This window comes from Lissotriton vulgaris, chromosome 1_1, assembly GCF_964263255.1.
Source record: "Lissotriton vulgaris chromosome 1_1, aLisVul1.2, whole genome shotgun sequence".
NCBI classification, from domain to species: Eukaryota; Metazoa; Chordata; class Amphibia; order Caudata; family Salamandridae; genus Lissotriton; species Lissotriton vulgaris.
The window spans coordinates 239,501,962-239,515,316 of NC_141685.1; the positions used below are offsets into that span (position 1 = coordinate 239,501,962).

Consider the following 13,355-nt stretch of genomic DNA (forward strand, 5'->3'; position numbering starts at 1 on the left):
GCCAGCGCTATATGAAACTCGACAGATAAACATCTAACAACCCTTGTCCTCGACACATACTGGAGGCGGCGGTTCTGTCAGCGGCCCTTAGAGGACGCTCCTTGCCTACTGGTGAAATCTACTGAACACATTGTATGATTGCAAAGGAGAAGAATTTCCTCTTCCGGGTCAGTGGCAGCTGAGACAGCACCAGCAGTGGATGCCGACATCACTTCGGTCCTCTCCCTGTGCTTCCAGTCTGGTGGAAAAAAGGAAGGATCCCAGGTCTGTCTGTGCAGTTTTCTTTATCTCCAGACTCTCACAGACTTGCCCCCCCCCCCTCCGCATTCAGACCCCTAAATCTGCCTCAGGAGGAGGGAAGAGCCTGGAAATGTTTGCACCGGTTTCTGCTCAGGTAGGAGATTGTCAGAACCTTCTGCTGTGTTTGTAGAAACAAAATGATTAATCCTCGAGGAAATCTCTGCCAGGGTCCGGGCTGAGCTGGTTTCTTCTGTCTGGGAACCTCTCTCTGGGACGCTTTCCTTCCAGCCCTTGGGGTTTATGTGATCATTATTTGTGTTAAAGAGGGGATCTGATCACTGCACTGCATTTTACTGTACTATGAGGAATCTGTCCACTCTACACTGCGTCTTACTGCACTATAAGGAATCTGTGCTACTGTTCTGCATCTTACTGCACTATGAGAAATCACTGCATCTTATGGCACTATGAGTAATTTGTGCACACTGCACTGTAAGAAATCTGTGACCACCACACTGCATTTTACTGCTCTATGAGGGACCTGTGCACACTGCACTGCATCTTACTGCACTTTGATGAATCTGTGCACACTGCACTGCATCTTACTGCACTATGAGGAATCTGTTTATGCTGCACTAAGGAATCTGCGCACACTGCATCTTACTGCACTATGAGGGATCACTGCACTGCATCTTACTGCACATTGAAAAAGCTGTGTTCTCTGCACTGCTGTTTACTACAATAGGAGAATTCTGTGCCCACTGCACTGCTTTTTACTATACTAGGGGAAATCTGTGCACATTGCATTGCTGTTTACTGTACTATGTGAGCACACTGCACTGCTGTTTGCAAATGGTAAATCTGTGCACACTGGTGCTTTTTACCGCAGTATGAGGAATCTATGCATATTGCACTACTTTATACAGCCCTCTGGGGGAATCTGTGCACACTGCACTACTTTTACTGTGCTATCTGTGCTCACTTCACTGCTTTTTACTATACAGTGAAAAATCTGTCAACACTGCGCTGCATCTTACAGCACTATGAGAAACCTGTGCCACTGCACTGCATCTTGCTGCACCATGAGGAATCTGTACTCATTACAATGCTTTTTACAGCACTATGGGGAATCTGTGCATGCGCCACTGCTTTTTATTGCACCACCTGTGCATACTGCACTGCTTTTTACTATATTGTAAGAAATCTCCGCTCTCTGCCCTGCATCTTACTGCACTGCATGAAATGTGTGCACTGCAATGCATCTTATTGCTCTAAGATGAATCTGTGCAGATTTCTGTGCTTTTTACTGCATTGTGTGTACACTGCACTGTTATTTATCCTTTACTACACTTTTTGGGGGCACTGATGGAAGAAAGCGTCTGTTAAAATGGTACTTCTTATTACTACACTGTAAACTGTACACTGATAAATCTGTGCATACCTCATTGCTTTCTACCACACCCTGGGAAGTGTTTTCCTGAGAAAATGTATACACTGCATGACTTTGACCTATTCTGTGTTAGATGTTGACAGACTGCAATGCTTTTTACTAAACTATGACGGGTATTTAAGAAAGCGGAAATCTGTGCACACTGCTCTGCTTTCTACTACACTGCAAGGGGTGTCTAGTGCACATAGGAAGTATGCCCATTGCATTACCTTTTACTACACTGCACTTTTTGGGGTTTAAGAAGAAAAAGTCTCTGCACAATGCGCAATTTTTACTATACTTTGATGGGTGTTTACAGTAGACATAATGACGCTGTAACAGACTTGTGTTATTGTATTGTATGCTGTGCGTTTGTTGTAGTAGCTGCAGGTTATTTAACAAACACATTTTTCGTTATCCCAAGCAAGTGTGTCTTACTACAAAGATATTGCACAGTTTCTGCAGCAGTAACCTATTACCTATTTGTGTAGCAACAGGCAGCATGACCTGCCAGTAATAATATACATAGCTAATTAGAAATGATTGAAAACACCCTGATGAGTAAATCTTTGAATAAAGAAGCGCAGAGACGCCCACGGGCCTTTGTATGCGCTTTATAAATATGAAAAATAAAGAAATAAATAAATAAATTGTGATGAACAGACAGTGAATTACCAACGTCTTTTATGGCCACACCCACTGGAATCTAGAGCGAGATTTAACCGATGTATAGTTATTCTTATTGGATGCTAACAGCAGGCCAGCATATTTGAGGAAATGACACTGAAGCCTTTCTCCGTAGCGTTAAGGAAATAGGCGCTGGTCTTAGAGCAGTAGAATTCTTCACCTGTTGACATAACTTACATTGTTACACATATTTACTTTGGCATTCATAAGTACACATGGCCACCAGTATTGCTGCTGTGGCATTCACACCGTAGCACTGATGCCAGCATGTGTAGAAGCAAACCCTCAATGAGCTGCTCTCATCAAATCAAATTATCCTTTTCATCTCCCATAGCGGATGCAGATACCATTGGCACATTATCTTTGGCGAAGGTCTAGGCCCACCTAGAAGGGAAACCATCAAGGGGGTTTCCCCTTTCAATGTTGCCTCTATTGCCATCATGTTGTCTTCATCAGTTTGTGTCTGCGATGGACCAGGAACCTAAATGTTCACACCACTATCTTCATAGTCAGCTGGACTGTTTCCTTTAGTGTTAACTCCTTCACTTTTATAGGCCATGGTAAGCTGTAAGTGGACCTCCTAATGCTGGTCCCAGAGGGCAGCTATTTTTCCACAAATCTCTTTTGCCTTTATCGATTTACCATGTGAGTCTCTGAATCTGTTAGCTGAGAAGCCAATGCAGAAAATCCACATTGTAACCTAGTATGCAGAACGCTGAATCAGAAACTATTATTGTGGGAATTGACAGATCAACTTAATGAAAGGCAAAGAAGAGGCAAATAACCTCAGGTAGTTCTGTGGTTGACCCCTCAAAATATACTGTGAGTATGTTATGTTAAAAAACTTGTAGAGTGCACAAATACCCGTGGGTGTCTTGGCGCTATATAGGGTATTGCAGTGAGGCGGTAATCAGAAAGAGAAAACAGAGCGACTAGACATTAAAAAGCCACGTTTTTAACAGTGTCCTAAAATTGTGGGTGCTGCTTTGATATGGATAGGCAGTGTGTTCCAAAGTGTGGAAGTTTCAGAGGCGAAACAGCTGCCCCCCACATTTAATTCTCTTGAACGTATTTTTGATCGAAGATCTCTACTAGGAATGTACCAGGAGAGGAAGCGTCTAACGTAGGTGGGTCCTGAGTTCTGTAAGGCATTATACGCAAGGCAAAGTGCCTTGAATTTAATGTGAGAATCTACCAACAGGCAATGGAGTTTTTTTAAGGATGCTGAGATAGGATGAAATTTGGGCAGGTCAATGACAAGTCTTGCCGCATCATTTTGGACGCTCTGTATTTTCTTTTGTACTGCTTATGGAGCTTGAAATACAGTCCATTACAATAGTCAAGTTTGAAAAGAACTAATAGAGAGATTACTGTTTTTCTGGAGGTCAATGGAATGAAAGGGAGAATCTTCTTAATGATTGGCAACAAGTTGAAACTGGACAAAACCACGGAGCAAATATGCTTGTTAAAATCGAGTATGCCATCAATGATTACGCCCACGTTTTTTGCTTTTTGGACCGGGGTGGGAAGAGTTTCCAACTCTTTAGGCCATTAGGCGGTGTTCCAAAAACGGGGTTTATGCCAAAAAGAACAACCTCTGTTTTTTCTGAATTAAGTTTAAGACAATGTTTACCAATCCAATTGCTGACTGCTCTCATACAATTGTGAAATTGATAGATGGTAGTGTCCAGGTTGTTTGACACTGATACGACAATCTGTGTGTCGTCAGCATATGAAGTGGGGGAGAACCCGAAAGATCTATTCAGGGCCGAAAGTTTAACCACATAGATATTAAAAAGTAGGGGACTCAGGGAAGATCCCTGAGGGACCCCACAGGGGAGTGAAAACCATTTAGATGCCACATTCTTCATCATGACTGACTGCTCCCTGTCAGATAAAAAGGAACTAATTAGGTAAAGTGCTTTGCCAGTAATGCCTATTTTTTTCAGATGATCGATGAGGGTGGCTTGTTTGACAGTGTCGAACGCCACCGACAAGTCGTGGAGGACAAGAGTTGCAGAGCCTCCTCTTTCGAGAATGGTTCTGAGTTCGTCCATGGTTTTTATTAATGCTGTTTCTGTACTGCGATCGGCTCTAAAACCGAATTGGGCAGGGTCCAGTACAGTAACTGATTGTCTTGCACAAACTGAGCCAGTTGTAGATTGATGAGACGTTCCACTATCTTTGCTGGGAAAGGCAGTCTAGAGATATGAAGTAGTTAGTTGGATTTTCGGGGTCTACGTTCGGTTTCTTTAGGAGTGGTAAGATGGACGCATTTTTCCATAGTTTTGCACGTTTTGAAGTCACCACCCTCAGATACTCCGTGCACTACAGCTCAAGCCACAAAATATTTTTGCTTGATATTTTTTCCTACCTATATTCAGTTCAGTATTGTGAGCATTTGTGTATGCATGTGTGCATTCAAATTTCTATATTCTAAAATACTTCTAGATATCAGGGTTTTATACTGGATAAAGGGTACTAACTGTTTATGATTGAGTGACATGGCGCTAGCACAACCTGATACTGTAATTGTTAGAAATTGGGTTTCTGGTTGGCAAAGTAGACACCCTGTCCAAGCAGGAACCATAATCCTAGTCAGGTTAATTCAGATACACAGCAAACATTTACCTTTGCTCACCCTCTAGTATCTTGGCTCAGAGCAGTCAGGCTTAACTTAAGAGGCAATGTGTAAAGTATTTTTGCAACACATCAAACAGTAACACAGTGAAAGCACCACAAAAATACTCGACACCAGTTCGTAAAAATACTTTACTATTTTATAAATAAAACAAGACCAAAATGACAGAAGTTGAAATATGAGTTTTCAAAGATAACATTTAAAAATAGCACTTAGAAGCAAATATTGCAGGCTGGCTACAGTACCCACGCAGGGCCCGCTGAGTGAAAGTTACTTAATCCTTTTTGCAGAACGAAATGCAGAATGCAGTTGAGCAACGCATCGATAATCCCCACGCTTTTGAGAGGTTGCGCTAGATTTCTCCACTCAGTAGTGTCAATGCGCCGTTTTCGTTGGCGAAGCGCCAATTCCAGAGTGCCGCGGTTCCAAATGCGATGCGCCAGGTTAATCAATGCTGGAGGAGCAATGCCTCTGTCTCCACGCAGTGGCTTCGATGCATTGGTTCTGAAGCAGTGATTATGGAGGGTATGCAACTGTTCCGAGTGCAATGCGCAGTTCCCAGTCCCTGAAGCAGGAGTGATGGGTTGATCCCGATCCCAAAGTAAATGATGAGTCGGTTCCAATTGGTGCAGGTTCTTAGCAGATGCATCACTTTAAACTCACTTCCAAGGGCCCTGGACTGGTTTAGCAACACTTGGCAGACAAGACTTGCAGCAAGCAATGTCCAGGTGCTGAGTGGGAGAAAAGAGTTGAAGTCTTTGATATCCCTGAGGCTTCAGAAACAGGAGGCAAGCTAACAAGCCCTTGAAGAGAACTTAGGTTCTGGGATGTAGAGATGCAAGACATTCAAAGTGGCAATCCCTCCTACAGCACAGCAGCTCTTCTTTCTGGTAGAATGTCCTCAGTTCCAGGAGTGTTCTGGGTTGGGGGTGTCAGAGCCCCAGTACTTATAGTTCAATTCAAAAAGAATTTATTTCGGTCAGAATGACCTAGAAAGAACAAGACACTACAGTCAATCATTTCTAAACTTATATCATACAAACATTCGAATTTAAAAAGCAATAGAATAAATTATACACATGTTATTCATATTAAAATGCATTCAACTTTTTGGGGGTTGTTTCAAGGCGTAGGTCACATATTTAAATCCGGAAAGTACATAGTGCAATAAATAAATACATACATTAGCTAAAAAGGTACCTATTAAAAAAAGGGAGCCCTTACATATAAAACTATACAAAGCAGTACAAAAGGGTTGAGCCAAATTACTATGCTAACACTATTCATTCACTATGGCAAGATCGATACAGCATTTCATGATTTCAAAGAAACCCTTCTGGTGCACCACATGGAGAACAGAAATCCTGCGACTGAATAGACTATTTATTTTTTATTTATTTTATTTTATTTTGAAAGTTTTATAGAGCGCGAACAAAATCCTTGCAGGTATCAGAGCGCTTTACAGTAAAAAAGTGTATAGGCATAACAAACAGTAAAAGTAAGCAGGACCGTAAGTATAACATCAAAAAGCTTATAAAAAAGCAAAAGGACATATCAAACATTGAAGCATGGTGCTGGGCAGACCCCTGCTGCCGGAGCCAGGGGTCGAACCGTGATCCCCAGCGTCCAGCGTCAGTCGCCCTGGCCGCGGCACCACACCTCTTCTGTGACAGCAAAGACAATCAACAGATAGAAGGGTAAGTCAGATAAGGTGCAAAACAGTATCGGTTGGTTTTGAAGGATAATGGAAATACATTGATAGTAAAAACGACACAATAATTGGAACAAAGCTGTCCATATAAGAACCAAGCATTAAATTGGTAGGAAAGAAAAATGGAATAGGGGTTCTCCACAGTCATGTCAGGCAATGTTTACAAATATTTAGCCATAAGGATGCCTTTTACTTCCCGTTTGAAGGAGGAGGAGGGGGTTCAGTCTTATTTCTAGTGGTAGGGCATTCCAGATCCTAGGTGCCATTCCTGAGAAGGAGCCATTATACGTTTTTTTCTTTTTTAACCCCTTCGATGCTTGTGACAAGGTCAACTCGTCATGGGTGTTACCTGCGCTGTGCTTAAGACGAGTTGACCTTGTCACAAACAATGGGATTTTGCAAATGGCAGCACACAGCGGGAATATCCAGTAGCAATGATGTGGTTAATTTTTGTGGTTTCAAAAGGAGGTTGTCCGCACTTCTTGTTGATCTTGACCCTCCAGATATTGTGAGTTTTTGTATGTGCTGGGCGCATTGTGATGTAGGGCCCTGTGCGTAATGCAAGCTATTTTCAAGTGGATTCTGGCTTCAAATGGCAACCAGTTTAAAGATTTTAGATCCGGGGAGATGTGGCCCTTTTTTTGAGCCAGTGATGAGTCTCGCTACCGCTTTGGTGGAGGCTCTTAGAGGAGCTGTAGTGTAGTGGCTTTGGGGAGACCGCATAGCGAGACGGTTCCATAGTCCAGCTGATGTCAAACTAGTGCCTGAACCGCTAACTTGAAGTTGTTGGGAGGGCTACAGCTTCCTTAGTGTATTGATCTGAAAGTTTGCTCCCCTTGTTGCATTACTAATATGTTTCTGCATATTGAGGTTACTGTCCAAAGTTATACCAAGTGATTTCGCCGAATCCACAATGGTTGGTTGAACATGAACAATAGTTACTTACCTGTAATCTGTGGTTCTCCAGTATTGGTGTCTTTCATAGATTCACATGCCTGAATCATTCCCCGTCGTCGGAGTGGGAGTCCCACGGTACATAAAAAAGCCGTAATATGCCATTTGTACATAGCAAATAACAGTTATACCCAACCAGGACGTAAAGTAGCCCCAGCTACAGTGGAAAAAACTTCCACATTAGTGACTATCCAAGTCATTATGTATAGACCAAACTGCAGCCAATCAGGCCACAGCTCCCACCAGAATACTCTCCCCAGAGACCCAGGCTCTCAGATTTTGTAGCACCGGAGTGTACCTGAGTATATATATATATATATATATATATATATATATATATCCATAGTTTGAGTGAGACTCTGAGGGGAGGTGGGTGGGTGCATGTGAATCTATGAAAGACACCAATACTGGAGAACCACAGATTACAGGTAAGTAACTATTGTTCTTCTCCAGTATTAGGGGTGTCTTTCATAGATTCACATGCCTGAATCAGAGTAGTTAGCAGTAATACAATACATCGCTCTTGGACGCCAAGCTACACAGTTTTCATGCATGAACATAATGTAATGCAATAACATATTAAAGCGTCAAAAGAGCAAGAGGAGGTGGGAGAGATCATCAGAGGCTCACCTTATTGAAAAAGATTACGCAGGACTGCTCTTCCCACCGAGGCATCGGTATCACTTGAAGAATCCAGACAGTAATGCCTCGTGAATGTGTGCCTGCTGGACCATGTTGCAGCTCTGCAGATCTGCAGGAGAGGCACACCAGCAAACAAAGCAGTCGAAGAAGAGACTGCTCTCGTAGAATGAGCTCTGGGTAAGGTCTGTAAGGGTTTACCTGCTTGTTGATGGCAGAGCCCTATCGTTGATGAGACCCACCTAGCGATAGTCTGCTTTGTCACTGCACAGCCTTGTCTCAGTCTGCCATGTGCTACAAATAGCTGATCCGTCTTCCTGATGGCAGCTGTCCTTGAAAGATAAAACTTAAGACATCTCCTGATATCTAATGAGTGTAAAGTCCGCTCAGCTGGCGACTGCAGATTCAGAAAGAATGTCTTAAGTATCACTGGCTCATTCAAATGAAAAACCGATGGTACCTTGGGCATGTACTTCGGGTTGGTGCGCAGTATCACAGAGTCATTCGTGAATTGCAAGAAAGGTGGTTTAGACGTGAACGCCTGCATGTCACTAACCGTGCTGGCTGATGTTAACGCCAGCAGTAATGCGACCTTCCAAGTAATGAACTTCAGATCAACTTTATGGATCGGCTCAAAGGGATGGCGCATGAGCTGAGCTAGTACTATATTCAAATGCCAGGATGGAGGTGGCCGACGTATTGGTGGAAACATACGAAATAAACCCTTAAAGAATTGCTGGATTATTCTTGAGGAATATAGAGAATTCGTACCATCCTGACGGTATCGGGATATAGCCGCTAGAAACACTTTAAGTGTTGAGTGCGCCAAACCTGATTTAGCCAACTGCAAAAAGAAGGGTAAGATCTTTTCCGGTTCAGCATACATGGGATGTAAATTCATAGTTTGGCACCAAGCACAAAAACGCTTCCATTTAAGCTTGTAAGTTTTGTTCGTTGAAGGCGCTCTAGCATTGGCTAGGACTTCTTGACAGTCTTGTGGAATGTTCAAGTGTGCAAACTCGTGGTGTTGAGGAGCCAAGCCGATAATTTCAGAGAATGAGGGTCCGGATGATATACCCTGCCTTCTTGAATTGTCAGGAGATTTGGAATTTGAGGCAGCTGGACTGGTTCGCATTCTGAGAGAAGAAGAAGCTGTGTGAACCAATATTGTCGTGGCCACCGTGGAGCAATCAAAATTATTCGACACGGTTGTCTTTTCATTTTCTTGATGACCTTGGGAATTAACGGAATTGGCGGGAAGGCGTAGGCAAATATCCGCTCCCAATTCATTGACAGAGCATCCCCGCAAGATTCTCTGTGGGGAATCCAGCTCGCAAAGTGTGTACATTTCTTGTTCCGATATGTTGCGAAAAGATCTAGATCGGGGCGACCCCCATCTCTGGAAGATCCGGTCCAGCGCTGGTTGATGCAGTTCCCACTCGTGAGTGCTGCTCTTGGATCTGCTCAGGGAATCTGCTAGCACATTGGCTACTCCTGGAACATGCACCGCTGACAAGTTGGTGTTGTGATCCAGAGCCCAATTCCAGATCTCTTGAGCCTTCTGGGACAACCGGGCTGATCTTGTGCCCCCCTGCTTGTTCAAGTAATGCATGCTCGTTGTGTTGTCTGTTCGAATCAACACTGTTGAGTCTTCCAGTATCGCTTGAAAAGATTTCATGGCGAGGAAAATGGCCCTTAATTCCAATAAATTGATGTGCCATTTCTTTTGCTATCTGTCCCATTTGCCACTGATCGTCATCCCCTGAAGGTGAGCGCCCCAACCTTCTAGCGAGGCATCCGTGGTTACGATGAATCTGGGGACTTCTGCGAGGAAAGCACAGCCCACCTGCAGGTTGTCTTCCTGACTCCACCACAGGATTGGATTCTTCATTCGAGGCGTTAAGGTGATGATATCCTCGAAGGAACCTGATACCTGCACCCATTGGCGACTGAGTTCCTCTTGCAAGGGTCTCATTCTCAGACGACAGTTTGGAGTGAGAGGGATGCACGATGAGATCATCCCTAGGAAAGATTTGAATTTTCGAACAGAAACGCACTCTTTTCTGAGGAGTGCAGTCGCCATCTTTTGAATCTTCACCTGTCTTTCGCTTGAAATGAAGACCTGAGCGAGCTTGGAATCCAGCGTTGCTCCTAGGAAAGACTTCCTTTGTGATTTCTCGAAGTTCACTGAGAAACCCAGGCTTTGAAGCAGGCAAAGGCATTTCTGGACATGTTTGCTTGTTGTGGCGTAGGAATTGGCCATAAGGTTGTTGCCTATATGGCTGGTACCTCTGGTTATTTTGGTTGTTCGTATATGATCGTTGTTGGTAAAATCCTCCTCTATTTGTGAAGTTACCTCTTCCTCTTGCACCACGAAAGGAAGATTTCCGGTACTGCAGAGTACCCAACGATCGTGCAGTTTCTGTATCCTTCTTGATGGCTTGCAAAGCCTCATCCACATGCGAGCCGAATAGGTACTCGCCATCATAAGCCATATTCAGCACCTTGGCTTGCACCTCCTGCCTAAAGGATGTAGATTTCAACCATCCCTCTCTTCTAAGGACTGCAGCTCCTGCCAACTGCCTGAATCCTGTAGCTGCTACGTCCACTGCAGCATCAATGATCTCTGACGAAGCACACTCCCCTTCCTGCAGAATTTTTGTGGCTTCGGTCCGGTCCGGTTCAGGCATATTTTGAATGTATGGCGATATGTCTGACCACATCTGCCTATCATACCTGCCGAGAATTGCCAGCGAATTAGCAGCCCTAACTGTGGTCGCTGCAATAGTCGATACCTTTTTCCCCAATGGTATCGAGTCGCCTCCCCTCTCTGTCCGTAGGAGTGGAGATCTGAGATGACGGGTTCTTTGCTCTCTTTTGAGCTGCTTGCGCAATGACTGACTCCGTCTTGGCCTGGCCGATCAGGCAAGCAGGTGAAGAAGTTGGTGCCCTGTACTTTTTATCCACTCGCGGTAAAACCGCAGATAAAGAATTTGGTGTGGCCATGATCTTTAGACCTTCTTTCCAAATAAAGTCTATAATAGGAATAGACCAACTTTGCCTCTGAGACAAATTCTTAAAGTCGCACAGGAAACATTCGTCCTGTTTAGCCTCCATAGTAATGAGAAATCTCTTAGTTGCTTTGTCCATAATCCTATGGAAATTTGCAATATCCACCGGTGGTGGCTCAGCTTTTGGTTGTTCATCTGGAGAAGGTGTGTCAGCTTGATAATCTTCATACTCCGACGAGTCCGTCTTATCTAATTCACCTTCTTCATGAGCTTCCTCATCAGTATTCTCATCCTCCGTTTGGTGGTAGGACACCGGTGTTGATGGTCGGGCATGCTCCACTTCTTCTGTCATTGTAGCCATTGGAGTCGGGGTTACTCGAGGCCGTGGAGAAGAGATTTGTGATTCGCCTGACTCTGAAGGCGGAAAATGGCGATAATAATCGCTGAACATATACTGCAAATTTTGGAAAAGTTCCATTGGCATTTGCATCCCTGGTGTTGGTTCAGTCTCCAACCTGGGCGGTTGTATCACTTGCTCCTCTTCCTCCTGATCCTTTATTTGTATAGGCAAATTAGATGGGCTCTTAGCTGCTTGAAATAGCTCATCACCAGATTCATCTTCCTCAGAATCCAAGAGCCTGTCTGGCATTTTTAGTGGCGACATAGATGCAGACTGTGATGAACGCTTTTGTAATAGTGCCGCAGTGGTGGCTGGAGATGGCAGCGTTATCACATTGCTCCTTGCTGACCAAACTTGAAGATCTGTGCAAGATGACAGCTTTGGTGTTGTTGGATTCTCTTGTGCCATTGTTAATTCTGTTTCTTGTGGCTTTGTCTTCGTCGTCGACGATGTACTCGTCGACGATAATTGCTCCGTCGACGACTGTGGCTGTTTAGTCTTCGTCGACGAGATGGACTTCGTCGTCGATGAGGGAACCGTCGATGGGACTACTTTCTTCGTCGACGGGGCCGTCGACGGGACTATTTTCTTCGTCGACGAGGCCATCGACGATGACTTCGTCGACGGGGCCGTCGACGGGGTCTTCTTCGTCGCCGATGGGATCGTCGACGGCAGCTTCGTCGACGATGATGTCGTCGACGGCAAGGTCTTCTTCGTCGACGGTAAGACTGTTGTCGACGGCAAGCTTTTCGTCGACGCTGGTATTAGCTTCGTCGACGGAGGCTCGTCGACGAGAGGTGTGACTATTTTCGTCGACGAGATGGGACGAACCTGGACATGTACAAAAGTTGGAGAGGACGCTGAGGACATCACCATAGAAGGTTTTGGTGAGAAAAAAGTCATAGTAGAAGTCACTGCAGTGGCTGCCTGACAGGAAAACGGCAGAGTAGTCGCTGCCTTGGTCACAGGCCTCTGAGGTGACAATAAAGATGCAGTCTTTTTTGATTCTGTTGGCCTCACAGATTTCTCAGAGGACTTTTTCATTTTTGAGGTAGAAGGCTCACCAGCGCCTTCAGTGAGCTGGGCCTGTCTTGCCACCTTAGCCTTAGGAGTAGTCACCTTACTCTCAGCCATCCTCTTTCTAGATCCCTGAGAAGACCCTGAGGCCAAACTTCCTACCTCAGAGAGTGGGTTATCCTTATCTTTAATCCGCTGTATCCACAGCAGCAGGCGACCTTCTCTGTCCCTGAGGGTCTTTGGAGGAAAGGTGCGACAAATCTTGCACTCCTTAGCCTGATGATCAGGGTACAAGCAGTAGATTCAGAGAGTATGCGGATCCTCCTTAAACAGCCTTGCTTTTCCGCAGGATTCACAGGCCCTGAACAGGGACTTTGATTTAGACATGTTAGAAAGTGAAATCTTTCAGAAGCAGAGAAAAACTGAGCAGAGCTCAGAGAGACTCCCTATCACACGACGTGCGGTAATAAATCTGAGAGCCTGGGTCTCTGGGGAGAGTATTCTGGTGGGAGATGTGGCCTGATTGGCTGCAGTTTGGTCTATACATAATGACTTGGATAGTCACTAATGTGGAAGTTGTTTCCACTGTAGCTGGGGCTACTTTACTTCCTGGTTGAGTATAACTG

General features: G+C 44.5%; 1 protein-coding gene across 1 annotated transcript in view; it reads left to right on the forward strand.

The window, feature by feature from the left end:
- Positions 1-245: 245 nt before the first annotated feature.
- LOC147745335 (uncharacterized) overlaps positions 246-13,355 on the forward strand; it is a 43,312-nt gene continuing 30,202 nt past the window's right edge. Inside the window, exon 1 of the mRNA XM_086952249.1 lies at positions 246-394. The gene's annotated coding sequence lies outside the window, so the exon portion shown is untranslated. The remainder of the gene's footprint in view (positions 395-13,355) is intronic.